Source organism: Lissotriton helveticus, chromosome 1_2 (assembly GCF_964261635.1).
Source record: "Lissotriton helveticus chromosome 1_2, aLisHel1.1, whole genome shotgun sequence".
NCBI lineage: Eukaryota > Metazoa > Chordata > Amphibia > Caudata > Salamandridae > Lissotriton > Lissotriton helveticus.
In genome coordinates, this window is record NC_136058.1 from 53,905,904 (window position 1) to 53,928,303 (window position 22,400).

Consider the following 22,400-nt stretch of genomic DNA (forward strand, 5'->3'; position numbering starts at 1 on the left):
TAGTAGAGAGTAGTGGAGAATATTCCAAAGTTTGGCACAGCACCACTTGCACAATAAGTCCAATCAAATCATATCACTTAGAGTCCTTATTGAAGCGCTGTATCTTGGTGTATATTCAAATGCTTTTATTTTCCTTAAGTTTTTGTACCACAGCCAGTCGACGCGATTCGTTCTGTACAACAGAACTTCTTCAGGGCGTTCTTATTTCCTTCAAGTTATGTCCGTATCCTGTTGTCATATAACTAGATATTTCTTCCAAATGTTAGACGAGATGTAAGTACATTCTTATTCAAAGTGACCAGGTATCAATTTTACCCACACAATTCGGGCAGACTTGAGTAATTTATAGCATCCTCAAAGTCAGTCTTTCAAAAATTCCAAAGTATTGGACATGATAATCCAAATCCAAATGTTTCTCAAGAAAAGTCATTTTCAATCGTTCGGAATATCGGCATTTGGGCAGATATGACCCAGGGACCCCCAGTATGCAAGGGAAATTAGTCCCCCCTCTGCAAACGCGGCAGTGGCCTGCTTTGCAGAGAGGTGTAAAAAGGGGCATAGCCTCATTACACCTCTGTGCAATGCAACCCCCTGGCGCATACTTGAGATTCCAGGTGGGCTAGTTGACCCCCAGGGACCCCCAGTATGCAAGGGGAATTAGTTCCCCCTCTTCAAACATGCACGGGGGCTGCGTTGCAGAGAGGTGTAAAAAAGGGTGTGGCCTCATTACACCTCTCTGCAATGCAGCCCCCTGGCGCATACTGGAGGCTCCTGGTGGGCTAGTTGGCTCCCAGGGACCCCCAGTATGCAAGGGGAATTAGTTCCCCCTCTGCAAACGCGCCAGGGGGGCTGCGTTGCAGAGAGGTGTAACAAGGGGCATAGCCTCATTACACCTCTGCAATGCAGCCCCCTGGCGCATCCTGGAGGTTCCAGGTGGGATAGTTGGCCCCCAGGGGCCCCCAGTATGCAAGGGGAATTAGTTCCCCCTCTTCAAACATGCACGGGGGCTGCGTTGCAGAGAGGTGAGAAAAGGGGCGTGGCTTCATTACACCTCTCTGCAATGCAGTCCCCTGGCGCGTTCTGGAGATTCCTGGTGGGCTTTCAGGTCTTATATAGTTAGGAATTAGCATTAAAAAAACTTTTGAAATTCACTGAAAAAAACATAGGTTTCAGGCCTTATATAGTTAGGAATTAGCATTAAAAAACCTTTGAAATTCACTGAAAAAACCATAGGTTTCAGGCCTTATATAGTTAGGAATTAGCATTTAAAAAAACTTTAAAATTCACTCAAAAAGCTATACGTTTTAGGGGTGTTATAGTTAGCTGGACATTTCACTCATACAAAACCATTGAAATTGCTCCTATATAGTTAGTTGTACTAACTATATTTCGCGCACCCGCAATCCACTGCTGATGATGTCACATATTACATCATTCATGACATGGTCAGTGAGATCACTGATGACATCTCAAATGACATCACTGATGACATCACTGATGACATCATCCACGTGACAATCACATATCCCTTTTCATACACTAGTAAAATCTTTCATCACTCATTGTAAAATACAGAGTATCATATTTGAATCCATTGTTACAGCAATACAAGTATCTAAAAACCCACTCAGAGATTCATAGATGTATACACACATCTAATCACTTACCTGTAGATTCACTCATACATGCTGTCAATGAACAATAGAACACTATCAAAAATACTTATACACCTTTATCGACATTACACACCAGCACACATCCTATTCACATATGAAGTCATCCTACTCACTTATGCAAGCAATGGATCATACTTACATATTTACTTAGCTACACACTTATAAAAACACAACTTCATCTATTCATTTAGATAGTAAGTCATACTTAGTGAATTATAAAATCATTATTACAAGTATAAAGTTATCCATACAGTCACTCACACAATCATTGAGTCTTATGTATACTTATTTATATACAACAACTGACACATACACAGCCTTTTATTTTTCTAGTTTGTTGGACAAGTACCATTGAGAAATATATATTTGCTCATCACCACACCCATAAAGATATTCACTCACCCAAACAACTGTTAGAACATGTAGTTTTAACTTCATATATCTAGTGAATCAACTATTCACACATCTTTGGGCAGTCACACATCCCCACCGAACCACACACACGTTCACTCTCCCATACAAATACTCAGTTAACTAATCAATAACTAATATAGACTTTCACATAGCTAGTAACCAACTGGAGAACCAGTTTACACAACAACTGACAAAGTGATACAGATATTCAAACAGTTTAGTCACTATCCACTATATTTGGTGAGACACTATAAATTGGTCAAGCAAACAGTCAATTACACTGCTACTAAATCCTCCATCCAAATATTTATTTTTATATATCCACTCATTCTTCAATGCAAATTGCTATATATGTAATGCATATTTAAATAACGAAGCAAACCACATTCACTGGTTGATGTCATCAGTGATGTCATTTGAGATGTCATGAGTGATGTCACTGACCATGTCTTGAATGATGCAATATGTGACATCAACAGCAGTGGATTGCGGGTGCGCGAAATATAGTTAGTACAACTAACAATATAGGAGCAATTTCAATGGTTTTGTATGAGTGAAATGTCCAGCTAACTATAACACCCCTAAAACGTATAGTTTTTTGAGTGAATTTTAAAGGTTTTTAAATACTAATTCCTAACTATATAAGGCCTGAAACCTATGGTTTTTTCAGTGAATATATATATATATATATATATATATATATATATATATATTTTTTTTTTTTTTTGTTTGTTTTACCTACTGGCGGTCACCAGTAGGTAGTTATAGTTAGGACCTAGCTACAATAGGAAATCCGCAACATTCTTTTGGGAATATTTCTGGTGCCGGTTTGAGGAATTTGTGTGTAATTTTCCAAAATTTTGGCCAGCTCCGCTCCGCTCCTTTCCTGTAAGTTTCGGGGGGATTCGTGAATTGGGGGCCGAGAAAAAAGGGGGGTCCCAAAACATGTTTTCCCCATGTTAATTTCCATAGGACGTTCTGACACGGCTACAGCCCGAACCGCTGAACGGAATTACGCCAAACTTTGCAAAGTTGTAGGGACCGGTACGCAGATGTGCCTTTGCTATATTTGGTGAAAATGTTTTTTTTTTTAAATTAACTTTAAAAAGACATATATATCTATAGGCTCTCTATGGAGAGTCCGCCATCTTGTGTCTTGGTAGAATCGAGACACAAGAGGTGAAAATAAAAAGGGGGTAATGATTACAAGGGGGCAGGGTATACAACCCCTGACCTCCTAGGTTTTCTGAGGGGGGCCTAGAAGGATTTTTTTGCAATTTTCGCGGGGTAAGCGCTGTGTGCGTTCCCATGTATGCTCACCGGTACGCGCACCCAGAGCGTACCACATGGAAAAACATTGAAAATAGTGTAAAATAAGAATTTGGATTGCTTTGAGGTAGGGTAGCTCTAAAAAGAGCTGTTGTGTTATGTGGGTGATTTAAGTACCTACAAGTAAGTACCGATGCAGAGTCTAAAATTCAATTCAATTCAATCTTCGCTACTACCTCATGAATTAGAAATAAAAATGAACAATATGTCAATTAATTTTTAATTTGTAAATATTAATTTATTGTTCAGAATTTTCATAATTTAATAAATCTTGTAGCATGTCCTCATCTGGAATTTCCTCTTCAATCATATGATCAGGATTCTCCTCATTATAAGTGTACCATGATGATTGTTGAAATTCTATTGTATCTAAACATTTGATAAATTGTTCGTCAAGAGATTCATCCAAAAAATTATTTATGTCATCTCCTCCTTGTGATAAAATGGTGTTGTCGATATCCTTGATTTTCAATAAATGTAGTTGAAATTTCAAAAGAAATTTCCTTGGTCTCCTCATTCTGATCCATTTTAATTTCAAATTTCTTGCTGTAAATTGCAGAAAAAAGTAATCACTTTCATATATCATTTTTAGTAATACATAATATAAAAGTAGCTTAATCAAGTATTTAGTTCTTTAAAATTAATTGGTAGTGTATACTATTAGGCAGGTAGTAGAAATATAAAGCACTGCATGTGATGAAGCCTATCTTAATCCATAATTATAACAGAATGACTGTAAATAGCTAACAGAAAACATTTTCCAAATTATCTTAAAGTGAACAACATAGTTCCTCTTACAAATTAAAAAACTCACCTTTTTGAAAGTAGGAGAAGAGTTTGTACTGTGTAATTCAAACTCCAGAAATTGAGCACCCAAAATTCCTCTCAAAAGTATCTCAGGCAGGAGTATCACAAAATGGCCGTGTTTTCCTCTCATTTAAGATATATACATAACCAATCACACTTCATCACACACAAATTCAAAATGAAAGTAACATTTTGATTGGTTCTAAATTTCAATACTTTCAAATGTGTTTTCCTCATGCAATTTTCTATAGGACATTTAGACACGGCTACAGCCCGAATGGCTGAATGGAATTACACCAAACTTTGTTAAAATGATAGGCGCTGGTACGTAGTAGGGCCTTTTCCATATTTGTTTGAAATTGCTCCAGTGGTTTTTATGAAAAGCAACTACAAAAACACATATATATCTGTAGGCGCGCTCCGAGCGCTCACCGGTACGTGTACCGGGGAGTACACCCGGCACGCCACGGAAGTGCGCGAGCGGAAAGCTGATTGGCTCTTGGGTGTCTGTCAACAGTCCAAACAGTCCGGAGAGTCCGCCATCTTGTGTCTCGGTAGAATCGAGACACAAGAGGTGATATTAAAAAGGGGGAAATGATTAAAGGGGGGAAGGGTAGACATCCCCTGACCCCCTAGGTTTTTTGTGGGAGGTCTACAAGGACCCTGAAGGGCAAAAAAAAAAAAAATTTTTTATTATTTGCGGGGTGAGTGCTGGGTGCGTTCCCGGGTACACTCTCCGGTACGCGCACCCTGAGAGCACCACGGGCAAAACAGTGTAAAAAATTAGAGTAAAAAAATAATTTAGAGTGCTTAGAGGTAGAGTAGCTCTGAAAAGAGCTGTTGTGTTATGTTTGTGTTTTTTGTACCTACAAGTAGGTACCAATGCAGAGTCTCAAATTCAAGAGGAAGACTCTATTCCCCTCATCTGTAAAATGTACACCATCTTTCCTATAGATGCCTTGCATGTTAGTAACGCAAGTTGTTGTGGTAAATGGAACCCATACCATAGTCTCTGAGGAAAGCAGAAACAGATTTATTCACATGTTTCCTTGCTTTCTCAATCTGTGGACACAATTGGTTGGGCCAGTTCCATTTTTGCCTTTGGCATATATTAGAAAATACCAAGGCAGTTTTTTGAAAAAGTGACATCAATTGCCCAAAGATGTCCTTTAAAAGCATTTCCAGAATTTTGATTGGTTATGTTCAAGAATATGGGTCTGAAATGAGAGGGAATCTGTGCCATTATTGAAAGGCTCCAGTGACAGAAGCATTATTCAGAGATTCTGCTTAAGAAAATCTGGTGTGTGTGACTGACACTGTTCTACATCTTCCAAAGCATTTTTAAAGGTGAGTAATAATTCTTTTAATAAAGATAGACTGCTGTATGTACTATGGGGAAGATTAAGAAGCATATTTTGCTTCTTAATTCTAGAATTGTGTATCATGTTTTTTTGTAATGCTGTTTAAAAATTGAATGGTGCATATTGGAAATGTATTTGGTTAATGAGTTAGGTTTCTGCTTTGTTTTTGTAGTAGTCATTTAAATGGGCTGTGCTTTGTGTAAAAAACGATTTACTATTGAAAATGTTTTCTGGTAAAATGTTTGGCTTTTAAATTTTGGTCAAGGTTCACATTGGGTGTTTGTTTGAAATAAGGGATTACATTTTCATATTTTTCAATAATGTCACCTCTGCCTTCTAACAGTTTGCCTCTCTTAGCTTAAAGGGTACTCTGTGTCTGTGTCTCATGTCACTTTGCATGTGCATAATCTCTCTTTTTCTGTGTGTCATTTCTCTCTTTGTGTGTCTGTCATGACATGTGTCTCATGTGCTTAAGATCACACTGTGAGTCAAGCTTGATTTTAAATGGATCTGGGTGAATAATATGCTTAGTTGATGTCTTTAAAAATATAGAAGTACATGTTTTTTTAAAGACAGTTGGGCTTTAGTATATGTTCTAGTAGGGAGTCTTAGAGAGCGTGTGTGTTAGGCCTCTTACTTCAGAAATAGGCTCTAAGCTGTGCAATGAAGATCCAGGGTGTGTCTTTGAAATGAACGAGGAATGTTATGTGTTGCTTATATATATGTGGTCTGTTTTTTGCCAGTAGAGACAGTGAAATGGTATGAGCAGACATACACATATTGTATGCAGAGACAGACATGGTAGATTACATGTAACATCCTGATCATGTGCCTAAGATCACACTGTGAGTCAAACTTGATTTTAAATGGATAACAGTGTGATGTTAGGCACATGACCAGGATGTTACATGTAATCTACCATGGCTGTCTCTGCATGCAATATGTGTGTGTCTGCTCATACTATTTCACTGTCTCTACTGGCAAAAAACAGACCACATATATATATGAAAAAAATAATGCTCCTGGTAAGCAAACAAAGAATTTTCTCAGGAAGTTATTGAAATATAAAAAAAGAGATTTTTTTTCAAAGAAGAATAAAACACCTTTAATTATAAAGAAGAAATTGTGTCCCTCAAAAAATGATAGACCTGTAGAAGGAGATGATATTGTCTAAAGGAATAGAAGGAGAAATCAATGTATTGAAATTCATAGACGAATGTTTTATAACAGAATAGTATACAATTTATTAAAAAATGTAAAGAGGTATCAAAAAAAGACTGCTTTTTACTAGAAAAAAGAACCATAATTAAGATTGTGGATGAAGCATTTAAAGTGAAAAATAAGTTATATGTCAGTCAGTCAGTCAAAGAAACTTTATTCGGTTATTTAAAACCATAAAAGCAAAACATGATATACAAAACAAGTTTAAAATTCAATTAAACTTATATAAAAAGATATTACTACACTTTCATAAAAAGCACAAAGAACCGAATATTATTAAAAATAGATGACTGTAAGAGCAAATTTACATGGTGTCCAACAAAAGTTATACAAGTGTCAAAATTTGGTTGTTAGAAATAGCAGCCATTCTTAGTTTATTTTGTCTGGCAGCTGCTGCCAGAAAACAAGCTACCCCATATGTTGTCTGTACCGAGTTCAGCATCTGTAAATGTAATAATGCTGGCCGTACCTGGACAAAGTTCAATTTTTTCAGAATAGGTACCAGGAATTTTTTGCGAGCCACCAAATAATGTTCACAAAGCATAACTAAGTGGAGGGTGTCCTGTATGGAAAAACAGTCGCAGGTACAGAGGGGTAAGTTCTCTGGTGAGCCCCACTTTGATTGTGAGCCAAGCACAAGGTGTATTAGATTGAACCTGAACCTTATGAGTAAAAAGCGATGGTAAGGCTTAGTAACATATTTCAAGTAAGGTTCCATGGCTAAAGTTGAGGAGAGTTGAAAAAGTGATCGTACCATTGGTTTACCTAATTCTACCGTTTCCCTTTCAGCCTCCAACAGGTTTTGGAAATGCAGCTTGACCCACTTTACATCCTCTTTTATTAAATTGTGGGGTAAAGAGTACATTTCTGGACGCCCAAGTCTCGCGCATGCCGCTCTAACATACGCCAGCCACGGGATGTTATTGGCTTTATCCAGAGACAGACAATCTTTGAGGATGCAATGATTTAAACTGATTTCCTCGTTTGTCCACGTTTTAACCCAATATATCACTGGGGCCATTTTTAAGAGGTCAGTAACGTGACCCAAGCCTAATTCGTTATGAATTGTGTGTATAGGGGAAGATTTAGGTAGTGATAATAAAGCTCGCAAAAAATTATTTTCTGCGATCTGAATGCCTGGGCATGAAACATAGCCCCATATGGCAGCCCCATAAGAGGCAATTGCCAAACATTTAGCTTTATAGATGCGGGTCATAGCTTCCATAGGTTTTGATCCCAGTTTTTTAGAGAAGTGCAGGAGGGCTGTAGTGGATCTAGTAACTCCATTCTGTTTTAATCTCATTTGTGCACCCCATGTTCCTTTCTCATCGAAGGTGACGCCCAGATAGCAAAAGAAGGGGACCCTGGAAATTGGTGAACTATTACAGCTAAAAGATCTGATCTTCGTGTGTTTTTTCCGTGAGCCTGTAACCATAACATGGGATTTGGTCGAGTTGATTTTAAGATCGAGAGCTTCCATGAAGAGGCCAAAGTGATCTAAGAGTTTTTTAAGGCCTGTGCCAGTCCGAGCTAAGAGGACGGCGTCGTCCGCGTATAGGAGGACCGGAATGGGAACCCCCCCCATACGCGGAATATCTGGGGTGACTGAGTTCAAAGAATTGCCTAGGGAGTTGATGTACAATGTGAAAAGGAGAGGTGCCAGAATGCAGCCTTGTCTGACACCTCTTCCAGACTTAAACTTTGCTGTGCACCTTCCCTCCCTGTTCACCCTAACAGATGCAAATAAATGTAAATGAAGGTCGTGCAGAAAATTAACCAAAGTTATGTCCAAACCCATATTACCCAAAATAGACCACAGTTTTGAGCGATAATAAGTTATATGGATTAGTAATGAATAGAATTCGTACACTAGATAAAGTAATCAATGTTTTCAAATCAAAATGTAAGTGGAGAAGAGTAATTAATCGGACTCATTTTTGTGATTTTTTTCTGGAGAATGGAAGCATAGTTCAAGTTGTGAGCCATTTTTTAATGAAGAAAGTTACTTTCAGGATAATGATTTGGTGCATGCAGTTGACACCAGTGGTCGAGCATATGAGGTGAAGGACGGTTGTCCGGTTAAGATTGTGCCTAGAAATACAGAAGAGGTGTTAGCTGGTGAAGTTTTAGGGAGATATCCTAAGGCTCCAGAGTATACTTGGAATTGTAGTAGTATTTGTAGTGTGCGACAGGATTCAATTGATTTGTTTCGCAGTTTCTTACCGACATATACTAAGAAAAGTCTAAAACAAAAAATGAAAATTTTGCAACAGTTGGATCCTTGTAGAGTGAGAGAAAAACAGGTTTGCAAGGGCATTCACTGGCTTGTCTTTCAAGAAAAGTATGTCAGAGTGTTTTTCACCATTTTAGGATGTTAGCAGTGCATCATAATAAAGTGAGGAAATTAGTGAGAAGGCTGTATTATGCAAAAAGTCCAGCACTTAAACTAAAACAGTTAAACAGTGCTCTTTTGCATGGAACTGAATTAGATGTGAAAAACATATGTGAAGAAATTGAGTTTTGTTACATTGGTGAAAAGGGGGACAGTGCAGAAATAGATACAGTAATAGAAGGTAATATAGAAGAGAATGTTGAGATTTCAAGTACAGAAACATTTGAACATGAAATTACCAAGTTTAAGGTCAATTCAAGTGAAAAGCCTAATTTTACTTGTGTGTGTTGTCGACGAACTCATTATAAGCATCAGACTAGATTAGTTGATTTATATGTAAAAAGCGAAAAGGTAAATAATATTGAGTGGAAGGATTTTGCAACTTATTTGTTGGTAGGAAATTGTTTTGATTTGGGTTCTGATCAACGTATTTGTAAATATTGTTATAATAAATTAAATGAAAACAGAATGCCTGCTCGAGCTGTTCATAATAATCTGGAGTTGTGTGCATCCTTTTCAGGCTATTGTGCGCATGGAGCCTAAGACAGGGAATTTGCCTCCTTCAGATTTACAGAGAGGATAAAAGGTAAGAGTTGTTTATTTACCTCTAGATTTTAAGAAAAATATTGATATTTATTTATTTATTTATTTATTTATTTTGGCAATTTTTAAAGCGCGCAAATACCCTTGGGTGTCTCGGCGCTGTAGATACAGAACTCTCATGGGGGGTGAGGGGTATGGAGGTTTAGGCAGGGAACAACCAGGTCTTTAGTTTCTTTCTAAAATTCAGAAGAGTCGGAGCACACTTGATGTGTAGAGGGAGCGTATTCCACAAAATGGCTGTTGCCACTGAGAAGCGTTTGTCGCCCCAGTTGGCCCTTCTTGTACGGGGGACCATGAGTAAATGTGCTGAGGATGACCGCAAGGTTCTTGTGTGTTCAAGCGGTCGGAAGGCTCTTCTTAAAAATAGGGGTCCATGATCATGGATAGCCTTGTATGCTATGCATAGAGCTTTACATTTGATACGGCTCCTCACCGGTAGCCAGTGCAGCTGTCGGATGTAGGGGGAGACCGATGCAAACCTAGGGATGGATAGCAGTGTCCTTGCTGCTGCATTCTGCACTGTTTGCAGTTTATTGAGGACCTTTTGTTGTGCATTGAGAAACAGTGCGTTGCAGTAGTCAGTCTTGGAGAATACCAAAGTGCTGACCAGGGTTTTGCCTGCATGAGGAGGAAGGTATGGGATTAGTTTTTTTATCCTTTTTAGTGTGTGGAAGGAAGAGGAAACCACTGCATTAGCATGTTGCTGAAATGACAGCTTGTTGTCGAAGATAACGCCCAGGTTGCGTACCTTCGTTACAGGTTCTGGGGGTTGTCCCATCTGGTGGGGCCACCATTGTGGGGACCAGGTAGGTTGAAGCCTCCCGAATGTCATCACTTCTGTCTTATCAGAATTGAGTTTAAGACAGTTGGATGACATCCAGGAGCTTATTGCCATCATTCCCATTTGGAAGTTGGCTGCCACCGAGATTCCGTCATTGTGTATTGACAGCACCAATTGGGTGTCGTCAGCATAAGTAGTCAGGGAGATTCCGCAGGATTTTATGACCCTCGCCAGGTCCGACACATAGATGTTGAATAGTGTCGGACTTAGCGAGGATCCCTGCGGTACTCCACATGGCAAGGAGAAAGTCTGGGATGTAAAATTGCCCAGCCTTACAGTTTGCGGACGGTTTGCCAGAAATGAAGCCAAAAGGTTTTTGGCTTTGCCTGTGATTCCTATGGCCTCGACACGGTCGATCAAGGTGGCATGGTCGACCGTGTCGAAGGCCGCGGATAGATCGAGGAGTATCAGTACTGCGGCTCCTCCGTTATCCATCGTAGCCCTGATCTCATCTGCAGCTTTTAATAAAGCCGTCTCCGTTCCGTGGCCTTGTCGAAACCCAAATTGGGTGTCATCTAGTAGATTGTTATGATGAATATAGTGTGACAGCTGGGTATTCATAATCTTTTCGAAGATTTTTGCAGGGAATGGGAGGCAGGCAATGGGCCTGTAGCTGGCAGGCAGGAGAGGGTCTAGGCTGGGCTTTTTGAGTAGGGGCTTGATTATTGCTTTTTTCCATAATGAAGGGTAGACACCTGATGCAAACATTGCATTGCATATGATGGTAAGTGGTGGGGCAATGACTTCAGGGATGAGGTTAAAGATACTTGGAGGGCAAGGGTCCAAAGGTGAACCAGATTTGGTTCGAGCGATCAGAGGAAGAGTGTTTTCGCAGGTGGTAGGTTCAAAAGCTGCAAATGTGGGGCCAGTATCGACGATCGATTGAGGGGGAGAGTGCACTACGTCAGGTGTAAACGTATTGAAAATGGCTCTGACCTTGTCCTCAAAGAATTTTGCCAATGAATCAGAGAGGGCTTGGGATCCCTCTGACTGGGGGGCAGGTGGGCTAGACAGGTAAGTTACTACTTGGAATAGTTTTCCTGAGGAGTTTTTAGCCTGATTAATTTGGTTTGTGTAGTACGTGGTTTTCTCTGTTTTAATGATTTTTTTATAATTAGAGAGAGCGCTTTTGTAGGTGATCTTATCAGCCGTATTAAAGTTACGGCGCCACTGCCGTTCGAGGTTTCTGCAGTGCTGGCGCTGGAGTCTGAGTGATTCAGAGAACCAAGGGGCTGAAGGAAGTTTTCTACTCCGATGGGATGATTTGAAAGGTGCTAATTTATCGCAGGCTTCAATCAGATTGTCCATGTAAGTATCTGATGCTGCTATGGGATCATGCTCATTAAGTAATGGGCTGTCCTGTATCATCTGAGTAAGATGTTCAAGATTTAGGTTTTTCCAGTCTCTGAATTTGGTGGGAACGGGAGGAGGCAAACACGGGGAAATGGGTTTAGTGGGAATAGAGAAGCATATTGCTGAGTGGTCTGTCCAGATTAAAGGGAAGACCTCGGTGATGGAGATTTCAGGGTGGTTGGTGAATAATCCATCCAACGTATGTCCTGCTTTGTGCGTGGGTTTTTTAACAATTTGTGTGAGTCCGGCTGTCTCTAAATCTCCCAGGAGCATTGTGGTGTCTGGGTCATCTAAAACTTCGAGATGAAAGTTTAGATCTCCTAAGATGGTAAACTGTGGTGATCCAATTGATGTTTCGATTATATGATCCAAGCGTGCTAGGAATTTGGCTCTGGGTCCTGGGGGACGGTAGATCAACATGCCTTTGAAAGTGGCTTTACTGGATAGGCCTATTGAGAAGAGAAGGGCCTCGCATTCAGGGTATGTTGTCTCTGCTGTAGTTGTCGTGAGGTGATTTTTGTAAATGATCGCGACTCCTCCACCCTTCCTTATCGGTCTGTCTAACTTACACACGCAGTAATTGTTAGGCGTGGCGTCTCTGAAGTCCGGGCCAGAGGCTTCGTCTCCCCAGGTCTCGGTGATGAATAAAATATCTAGATGTTGCGATTCTATGAAATCTGCGATTTCAAATTTGTGTTTCGGCAGTGATCTTACATTTATAAGAGCTGCTGACACTAGTGGCGGGGGTGTAGGATGAGGGGTAGATGGCGTCTCAGTACAGGTAGGACACTTAAGAGGTCCGATCCTGGGATTATTGTAGTGGAATTTTGGTATGAAGTGGGACAACCTACTTGTTTGCTTGATGCTGAGCAGTTGTTCCAAAGTATACGTTATTGGTGAAGAGTTGTTGCTGAGGTGGGAGAGTGATGGATCAGGGGGGGTGGCCCTGTGCCCGGTCTCGGCGCGGACGAGCGCAGACGAGCTTGCCTTATGCGCGCCTTCGGCGCGCAATCGTCGCGCCCGCTGCGCTCGTCCGCTGCGCTTCCTGTATGGACACATGATTTATAGCTGGCAGGGGGATGAGATGTGGGCGTGGCCTGGCCAGGTGGGCGTGGCCTATGTCCTGGGCAATGGCGGCAGGGAAACCAAAACAAACCCTCGCCAGAGGAAGCTTGTAGCTCAGCTGTCAGAGGGCTCGTGAAAGCGCGAAGTGCTCAGTGCAGGTGAGTGCAAGATTTAAAAGACAAAGAAATTCTGTCACTTTCTAATAAAAATGCTCAAATTCGCTCTACTCCCGGCTCAAGCCTCAGGAGGTTCCGTTTTTTAAAGATGCAGCGCTTGTAATCAGCGCTCTCTATATAGCGCGGGAAGGTAGGGGTGGGCGTGGCCTGGCCAGGTGGGCGTGGCCTATGTCCTGGGCAATGGCGGCAGGGAAACCAAAACAAACCCTCGCCAGAGGAAGCTTGTAGCTCAGCTGTCAGAGGGCTCGTGAAAGCGCGAAGTGCTCAGTGCAGGTGAGTGCAAGATTTAAAAGACAAAGAAATTCTGTCACTTTCTAATAAAAATGCTCAAATTCGCTCTACTCCCGGCTCAAGCCTCAGGAGGTTCCGTTTTTTTAAAGATGCAGCGCTTGTAATCAGCGCTCTCTATATAGCGCGGGAAGGTAGGGGTGGGCGTGGCCTGGCCAGGTGGGCGTGGCCTATGTCCTGGGCAATGGCGGCAGGGAAACCAAAACAAACCCTCGCCAGAGGAAGCTTGTAGCTCAGCTGTCAGAGGGCTCGTGAAAGCGCGAAGTGCTCAGTGCAGGTGAGTGCAAGATTTAAAAGACAAAGAAATTCTGTCCCTTTCTAATAAAAATGCTCAAATTCGCTCTATTCCCGGCTCAAGCCTCAGGAGGTTCCGTTTTTTAAAAGATGCAGCGCTTGTAATCAGCGCTCTCTATATAGCGCGGGAAGGTAGGGGTGGGCGTGGCCTGGCCAGGTGGGCGTGGCCTATGTCCTGGGCAATGGCGGCAGGGAAACCAAAACAAACCCTCGCCAGAGGAAGCTTGTAGCTCAGCTGTCAGAGGGCTCGTGAAAGCGCGAAGTGCTCAGTGCAGGTGAGTGCAAGATTTAAAAGACAAAGAAATTCTGTCACTTTCTAATAAAAATGCTCAAATTCGCTCTACTCCCGGCTCAAGCCTCAGGAGGTTCCGTTTTTTAAAGATGCAGCGCTTGTAATCAGCGCTCTCTATATAGCGCGGGAAGGTAGGGGTGGGCGTGGCCTGGCCAGGTGGGCGTGGCCTATGTCCTGGGCAATGGCGGCAGGGAAACCAAAACAAACCCTCGCCAGAGGAAGCTTGTAGCTCAGCTGTCAGAGGGCTCGTGAAAGCGCGAAGTGCTCAGTGCAGGTGAGTGCAAGATTTAAAAGACAAAGAAATTCTGTCACTTTCTAATAAAAATGCTCAAATTCGCTCTACTCCCGGCTCAAGCCTCAGGAGGTTCCGTTTTTTTAAAGATCCAATTGGTGTAGAAAAAGTAGAGGAGGAACCTCTGGTTATTCTAGTTAATGGTGTTCCGACAAAGAGTAAGAAAATCTGGCAAGAATTAGTGGATGTTAGGAAAGTCAAAAAGGTAACGTTGTATCTAGTAAAAAATAATCAGTACTATAAAAATGTGTATGTGGGAGAAGAGGAAACAACTGTAGAAGAGGACAGTGATTACTCCGCTGGGCAAATAGAAAAAGTTGATGTCTCTAGAAGTGAAGAAATTTATGAACATTATAGTGTTCATCCATTGCATTCCAAAGAAGTAATGGGGAATGCTATTGACTTGTTTCAAATGAAAGAAGCATAAGGAAGTCCCATTAGTGTATGGGAAGAAAGTTTGGAAGCTCGTTGTTTTCCACAGTTATTTCCAACAGGTGAAGGTGGACGATATGATGAACAACCTTTTCAAATTCCTGCAACTGAATACTGGACTTCAAGATTATATGCAGAAGATCCAAGGTTTCGTCAATGCATTCCATATTTGTTCCATTTACTGTTTGAGAGTGACCTGTCTGGACTTTCTTATGCAGTGAACCATATATTGAAAAGTGGAGCACATCTACAAAATGTTTCGGCAAAGGACTTTATGGATAAAGTGAAACTGCAAGACAGTGTTTTGGAATGTCAGCTAATTAATCTCATGGCATGTCAGTGTGGTACTAACGAGTATTGGTACCGTCGTCATGGGGAATTGAAATGTATGCTAAGAAACTTAGGAACTCCTACATGGTTCCTCACTCTTAGCTGTGCTGAGTATGCTTGGGAAGACTTACTTGAATTTCTACGAGAGTCAAATAAAAACATTGAAAATATTGAATACAAGACACCTGGAGAACTGTGCTCTTTTGGATCCAGTTAATGTATGCAGGTATTTTAATCATAGGTTTGAAGCTATGATGTCTTTTATTACAAACAAACAAAAATCCTCCGCTTGGAGAGGTGTTGGATTTCTTTTGGAGAAAGGAGTATCAAGCAAGAGGTGCTCCACACATACATATGCTGCTATGGATCAAAGATGCACCAAAAATTTGGAACAGATTCAGATGAGAAAGTGATGAGTTTCATTGAGCAGTATTCTATATGTGCTGTTCCGAAAAGTACAGAAGAAAACAATTTAACCCCTTCCATGCTCATGACGGAACGGTTCCGTCATGAGCTACGGTTGAGCTGTGCTCATGACGGAACCGTTCCGTCATGACCACGCCCGTTTCTATTACGGCCCAGCACCGGAGGGGGAAACGCGGTCGCGCTGAAAAGGTTAAGACATCAAGTTTTACGCTTTCAAAACCATCGTTGTGGAAAATACTGTTGTCGTAAATACAAATCCAAGGACAAGTTCTACACGAAATGTCGTTTTGTATTTCCACGTCCTGTAACATCAAAAGGAAGAGTGAACAATTTTATGTCTTCTCTGCGACATACTGTGACATGAAAATCACCTCAAAATGCATACAACCTAAGAAGAAATGAGGAGTCCAAATACATAAATGACTACAACCCAGTCATTTTGTCCATGTGGAACGCTAACATGGATATTCAATATGTGGCTGAAAACTCTATTGCTGTGGCTCGATATGTGACGTCTTACATCACAAAATCTGAAAAGACGGAACTGAAGGAAATGTGGGAGGAAATTCCACATGAAAACAGTCTAAGCAAGAAATTATACAGTTATAGTCTGAAGATGTTGTCGCATATGAATGTTCTGATCGGTTAACATCAGCAAGTCTATATGCCAAATCTAGAACCATCATTTGGGTGAGTCTAGGTCTTGCTGCAACACGAAACCAAGTTTTGAAATCAGTACAAGAAATAGAGTATTTGGCGGAGAAAGAACCAGACAGTACAGATATTTTGAAGATAAACATGTTGGATACATACTATCCAAATAGAAGTACTCATCTTGAGAACGTTTGTCTCTATGAAGTTCTGCAAACCTATACTTTTAAAAGGAACGTCACAGAAGACATCAATAAAGGTGTTTATGCTGTAATTGGATGTGAAGGTTGTCTGGTGAAACAAAGAAAAGGCCATTTGATTAATCATTGAAAATTGAGTTGTGAATCTCCAGACAAAAGGGAATTTTATTACATAGCTCTTTTGCAACTCTTTAAGCCTTGGCGTACAGAACAGGAACTACTTGGAGATTTTCTTACTTATGAACATTCGTTCAATGCAACCAAGGATACCATAGAATGTCCTGTTTTTTCTAATTATCTGCAAATGTTGAACGAGGAAATACAGCAAGAAGCTTTCATTGCAGCAGAGATTGCTAGAGACAGTTCTCAAGATAGTCAGAGTTCTGCTTCATTGAGTCAGGATCCACTAGGAGGACCAATTATACAAAATGAAGCCGCCACTGCCATGGATGAAGTTGAAAGAGCCATGGAACAAGCTCAGGAGGATGGAGTTAACTTAGAAGATTTGGAAAAAGAACTAAACGTTGAGCAGAGACAAATATATGACGAAGTCACAGAACACATTGAGCATGGTTTATCTTATGAGAAAAAAGAGTGCTCATCTACATCATTTATACCTGTCCGACTGTACGTGAGTGGAGAAGCAGGAACTGGAAAAAGTTTCTTGATTAAAGCAATTGCAACATATCTGCAGAAAAGAACGGAGTCATCGCTCTCTTGTGTTGTTACTGCTCCAACTGGGTTGGCAGCACACAACATTAAAGGGATTACTAAATTACAATACCACAAGCTATCTGGAGAAGCTTGTTGTGAAGTTTTCAAGAGTCCTAAAAAAAATGAAACTTCTTATCATTGATGAAGTAAGCATGGTATCAAATGTAATGCTTGCTTTTGTGCATTTAAGAATGCAAGAAATTCTTAAAACAGACTATAATGTGTTATTTGGAGGCAAACACATCATTGTTTTTGGAGATCTACTGCAAAGACCAGCCAGTGTTTAAAATGCTTACGCATGAAGATACCAGGAAGTGCTTAGGAAGCATTGGAAATGTTAACATATGGTTAAATTTCAAATATGCAGAACTGCTTCAAAATATGCGACAGGCAAAGGATGAAGATTATAAAAATATTCTACAAGATGCAAGAATTGGAAAACTAACTGAGCATGGCAAAGAAGCTTTACATGGACGATTAATTTCAAATTTGTTTCCAAATGAAAATATTCTCCCAGAGAATATTTTTATGAAAATTCCTGAAAACAAATCTGTCATATGCTTGATGCCAACTTTGCAAGAATGTTCAATCTTCAACAACAACATGTTAAAGTTGGAAAATCAAGAGATTGTGAAACTGGAAGCTATTGATAAAATAGAACATGAAGGAGCAACTATTATTTTGTCAGAAAAGTTGAAATCAAAATTGGAGTCTTTAGAGAAAACAATATCCTAAACTGCTGGTTTGGAAAAAACTCTGTATGCATCTTTAAATGGACGTATAATTTTACGACGTAATTTACATGTGGAAAGAGATTTAGTAAATGGAGCAATGGGTCATGTTGTGTATTTTGTGAATTACCGAAATAGAGATGGAATTGAATTGATAAAAATTGAATTTGATGTCGTTGTTCTACCCGATTTTTGTTTGTGAAAGATTTATATGTCCGCAGAAAATAGTTTCCTGTTTCTTTGGCATGCAGTGACTATTCATAAATCTCAAGGTTTAAGTGTAGATAGTGCTTTGGTGAATATTGGAAGTTCTGTGTTCAAGGAGGGTATGGCATATGTTGCTTTATCTCGCGTTAGAACTTTATTCTGGATTGTACTTGATTGATTTTGATGACACAAAGATTAGTGCAGATCTAAATTGTGTAAAAGAATATAACACGTTAAGAAGAGAGCATGCTCCAAATTTACCTCAATATCCTCTATTTGAAAAGCGTGTAGTAGGCTGAAAAAGAAGAAATGAGAAAAATTGTAGTGAAGTTGTAGCAAAAAGAAAAAAAGTAGAGGAACCAGTAATTGTAAGCAGAAAGGAAAAGGATTCAGTTAAAGATGTTGTTGGATTTCAGTTTGAAAACAGTTCTCGTGTCAACTGCTATGCTAATTTAGTGGTTAATGTTGTTTTTTTCTCCAAACTGTACAAGAGCAGATTGCTGAAAATCGAGATCAAAGATTTTGTTGTTTGTTGAATTCTGTGTTTGAGAAATGTAGCAGTGATAGAACAAAAATACAAAGGGGCATATTATCAAGGGGGTTTATCTCCGCTTTTTTGGCTTTAAAAGCCAAGAAAGCGGAGATAAAATGATCTCCCTATTACCTAGCTGTCGCTAACACCAGTTAGCGACAGCTAGTAGGAGATAGCAACCATCTTGGGCCCCACTTTGCATGTCAGTTATATTTATCACTAATGACATGCAAAGTGGGCGTGCCAAGATGTTAGTGACTGGAAACAGTCGCTAACATTGCTATCTCCTATTACCAACTTTTGGAGATAATCTCCAAAAGCTAACACCTGCCCTGAGCAGTTCTTAGCCATGTTATCCAATGGGAGGTGGATAACATGGCTAAGAGCATTAGCTCGGTAATGCATGAATATCGCTGACTTTTCAGCGATATTCATGCATTGCGGCCGTTTTTTATCGCATTTGCGATAAACCTTGGTAATACCAAGGTTTATCTGTGATAAAAATCGCCGCAGCTCAGCGGTAAAATTTTGTCTCTAACCAAGCAATACCGATAATTATCGCTATTGCTTGGTAATATGCCCCAAAGTGTTTCTGAAATTTGAAATGTTTTAGACATATGTTCTGGTCTAAATCAATTTTCACAGAATATTCAGCAAGATTGTCAGGAATTTCTAATGTATATGCTTGTTGTATTGCAAGATGAAGGTGTAGATGTAGAACATCTTTTTGGCCTTTCTTATAAATGGCAACATGACTGCCACAATTGCTCCTTTTCAAGTAGTACTACAATAGACACTGAAAGATTTATATATTTCACTTTACCAGACTGCAAATCAGTGTCTTTTAATAATCTAGTTAGAGAAGCAAATCAAAACATGGTCTGTACTCGATGTAAATCTGCAATGCTATCAACATTATTTATACAAAGTTATGGACAGTATGTCATTTTAATGTTCCAACGATGTAGACCTGATGGAACTAAATTGACAACTTTAATAAAAAAATGTGTGGCTTCTCAATTGTCAATTTCAGGAAGAACCTTTGCAACTGCAGCAATATTTACCATGATGGTACTTCTACAACATCAGGACATTACACAGCTTATTTAAAATGTCAAAAAGGCTGGAGTAACTGTGATGATACTCAATTGACTTTCAAACAACGTTTGCCTTCCGACTTACAAAATTCTTACCTAGTATTCTTACAACCGAAATTTTAGGAAAGGTAATTGGCCTATGAAGATTGGAGCAGTTAATAAAATTTAGTTTGATGTTCAAAATTACTTTCCGAGTGAGAGTGCTGAAGATAATAAAAAAAAAGTAGTTGTGGTAGAGGTAGTATAAGTGTATCACGTAGTGTGTGATGTGAGTATTGTAGTAAATATTAATGAAAAGTAAGCGAGGAGTTGGAAATAAAACTATTGTTTCATAATGTAAAAGATGTTGGAGCTTTTCTTTCAGAAACTCGGGTAAAACGGAGATTAAGAACACTCTTGAGTAATTTCCAAAGAAAAGGACTTTCCATATACTGTTTGGCCTCATGGAAAAGTACGTGGATCAAAAGTGACTTAAGATAAGTTTTTTCTAAATTTTACATTATTTAATAAAATGTTGTATGGGTTTTTTAAACACAATCATTTTGATTGTGGTTTTTTTTGCCCGCTGTCATATGATGAGTAGTATTGAAGTCACTGTGTTAAGTGAAATTCAATATATTCTGAGAACAGCAAAAATAAACCATATAACATGTTGTACAAATTATTTTGTATTTTGTATTATCAAATATATATTATGCTCCCCTTGTCTTATGCTCACTCACCTTTTCCCATTCTTTATCACTCCTCTTAACTCACCCTCACTAGCCTTCTCTCACTCTCCCTGACCTTCCTTTCCTTATTCCACTTCCCTCACTTATCCTCATTCTCCATTTCTTCACTGCCCTTTCCCTCTCTCCCATCCACTACTTTCCAGCTCTCAGTCACTCTACTTCACTCCCCATCCCCTTCTTTTCTTTCTTTGCTTCTTGAATAATTCCCATTGTCTCACTAACCTTACTCTACTTCACTCACTCCTTCTTTCACTCCCTCTGTCCTCTCACATCCTCACTCCCCTTACCTCACTCCCTCTCTCTTAGCCTCACTCTCTCGGTCCCGTCACTCTCTCACTCCTCTTCCATGACGGTCACTCCCTATAACTCACCCACACTCCCTCACTTACCTTTCTTTGCTCCCTTACTCATTTCTTTTCTCTCACTCTTTCCTTCACTACCTCTATGTCCTCACTCCCTCAGTCTCCTTCTCTTATAATCACTCACCTTTATCCACTCTCTATCACTCCTCTTTCCTCAACCTCACTACCCTTCTTTCAGTCTACATCACCCCCATTCCCTTACTCCACTTCCCTCAGTTATTTTCATTCCTCATATTTACTGCCCTTTCCCTAACTCCCCTCCCACACTCAACTTCTTTCAGTCTCCCTTCTTCACTTTTCTTCCCCTCTCTTTCTTCCACTAGCTCCCTCACTCATTCTTCTTCCTTTACTCACCTTACTCAATTTCTCTCACTCCTTAAGTCACTCCCTCTGTCCTCTCACTTCCTCAGTCCTCTTCCCTCAGTCCCTCTCTTTTAGCATTACTTTCTCCGTCCCTTGAGTCTCTCACTTCTCTTTTGTCTCGCTCACTCCCTATAACTCACTCACACTCTCTCAGTTACCTTTCTTTGCTCTCTCACTCAGTCTCTTTCTGTCTCTCTTTCACTACCTCTATGTCCTCACTCCTTCACTCCCCTTGTCTCATGCTCACTTGCCTTTATCCTCCCTCTATATTCCCTCTTTCCTCAACCTTACTGTTCTTCACTCACCCTCCCTCACCCTTGTTCCTTTACTCCGGTTCCTTCAGTTATCCTCATTCATCATCCTTAACTCCCCTTCCTCTTTCTCTCCTCTAGCACTCATCTTTTCCCAGTGCCTTTGCTTCACTTCTCTTCCCCTTCTTTCCTTCCTTTACTCCCTCAGTCATTCCCCTTCCCTCACTCACCTAACTCCCATTTATTCACTCTTGTTCTCACTTCCTCTATTCTCTCATATTCTCACTTGTCTTCCCTCACTCCCTCTCTATTACCCTCGTTTTCATTGTCCCTTCACTGTCTTACGACCCTACATTCCCCCTCACTCACATTCCATCCCTCAATGTCATGAATCCACCATCAATCACTCCTGCTTCCCTGTCACTCACTCCCCTTTATTTACTCTCTTTTCCTTCTTTAGTTTTCCAAATACACATTCCTTTACAATCTTACACACTTTCACTTAATTTCTCTCTCTTTCTCTTGTTCTCTGTCACTGAATGTATCCAGGACATTTTCCTCTTAGTAATTTGCTTTCCCTCTATTTCTTTTTCACTCTCTCTAACTTTCACCATTCCTTTGTTTTCCTTTCTGAGTCCTTCACTCCTACTTTATCTCTTACTACCCTTTTATGACTTTTAATCTCCTGCTTTCTCTCTTGTATTGTAAAATATATATTATAAATATTCTAACTTACTTTTTTTTCTCTTCCACAGATATTACATTTACTGAAAATATGTAAGTAAGTTTACATTACTTATAAGGTAAGTTTGACATACAAAATTTAGTTTTTTAACACTCTTTTCCTTAACTTCACTATTGTTCTCTCACCCATCCACACCCCCGTTCCCTTACTGCGCTTCCCTTACTTATTCTCAATCCCCATGTTTACTCCCCTTTTCCTCACTCCCCTCCCACACTCACCTTCTT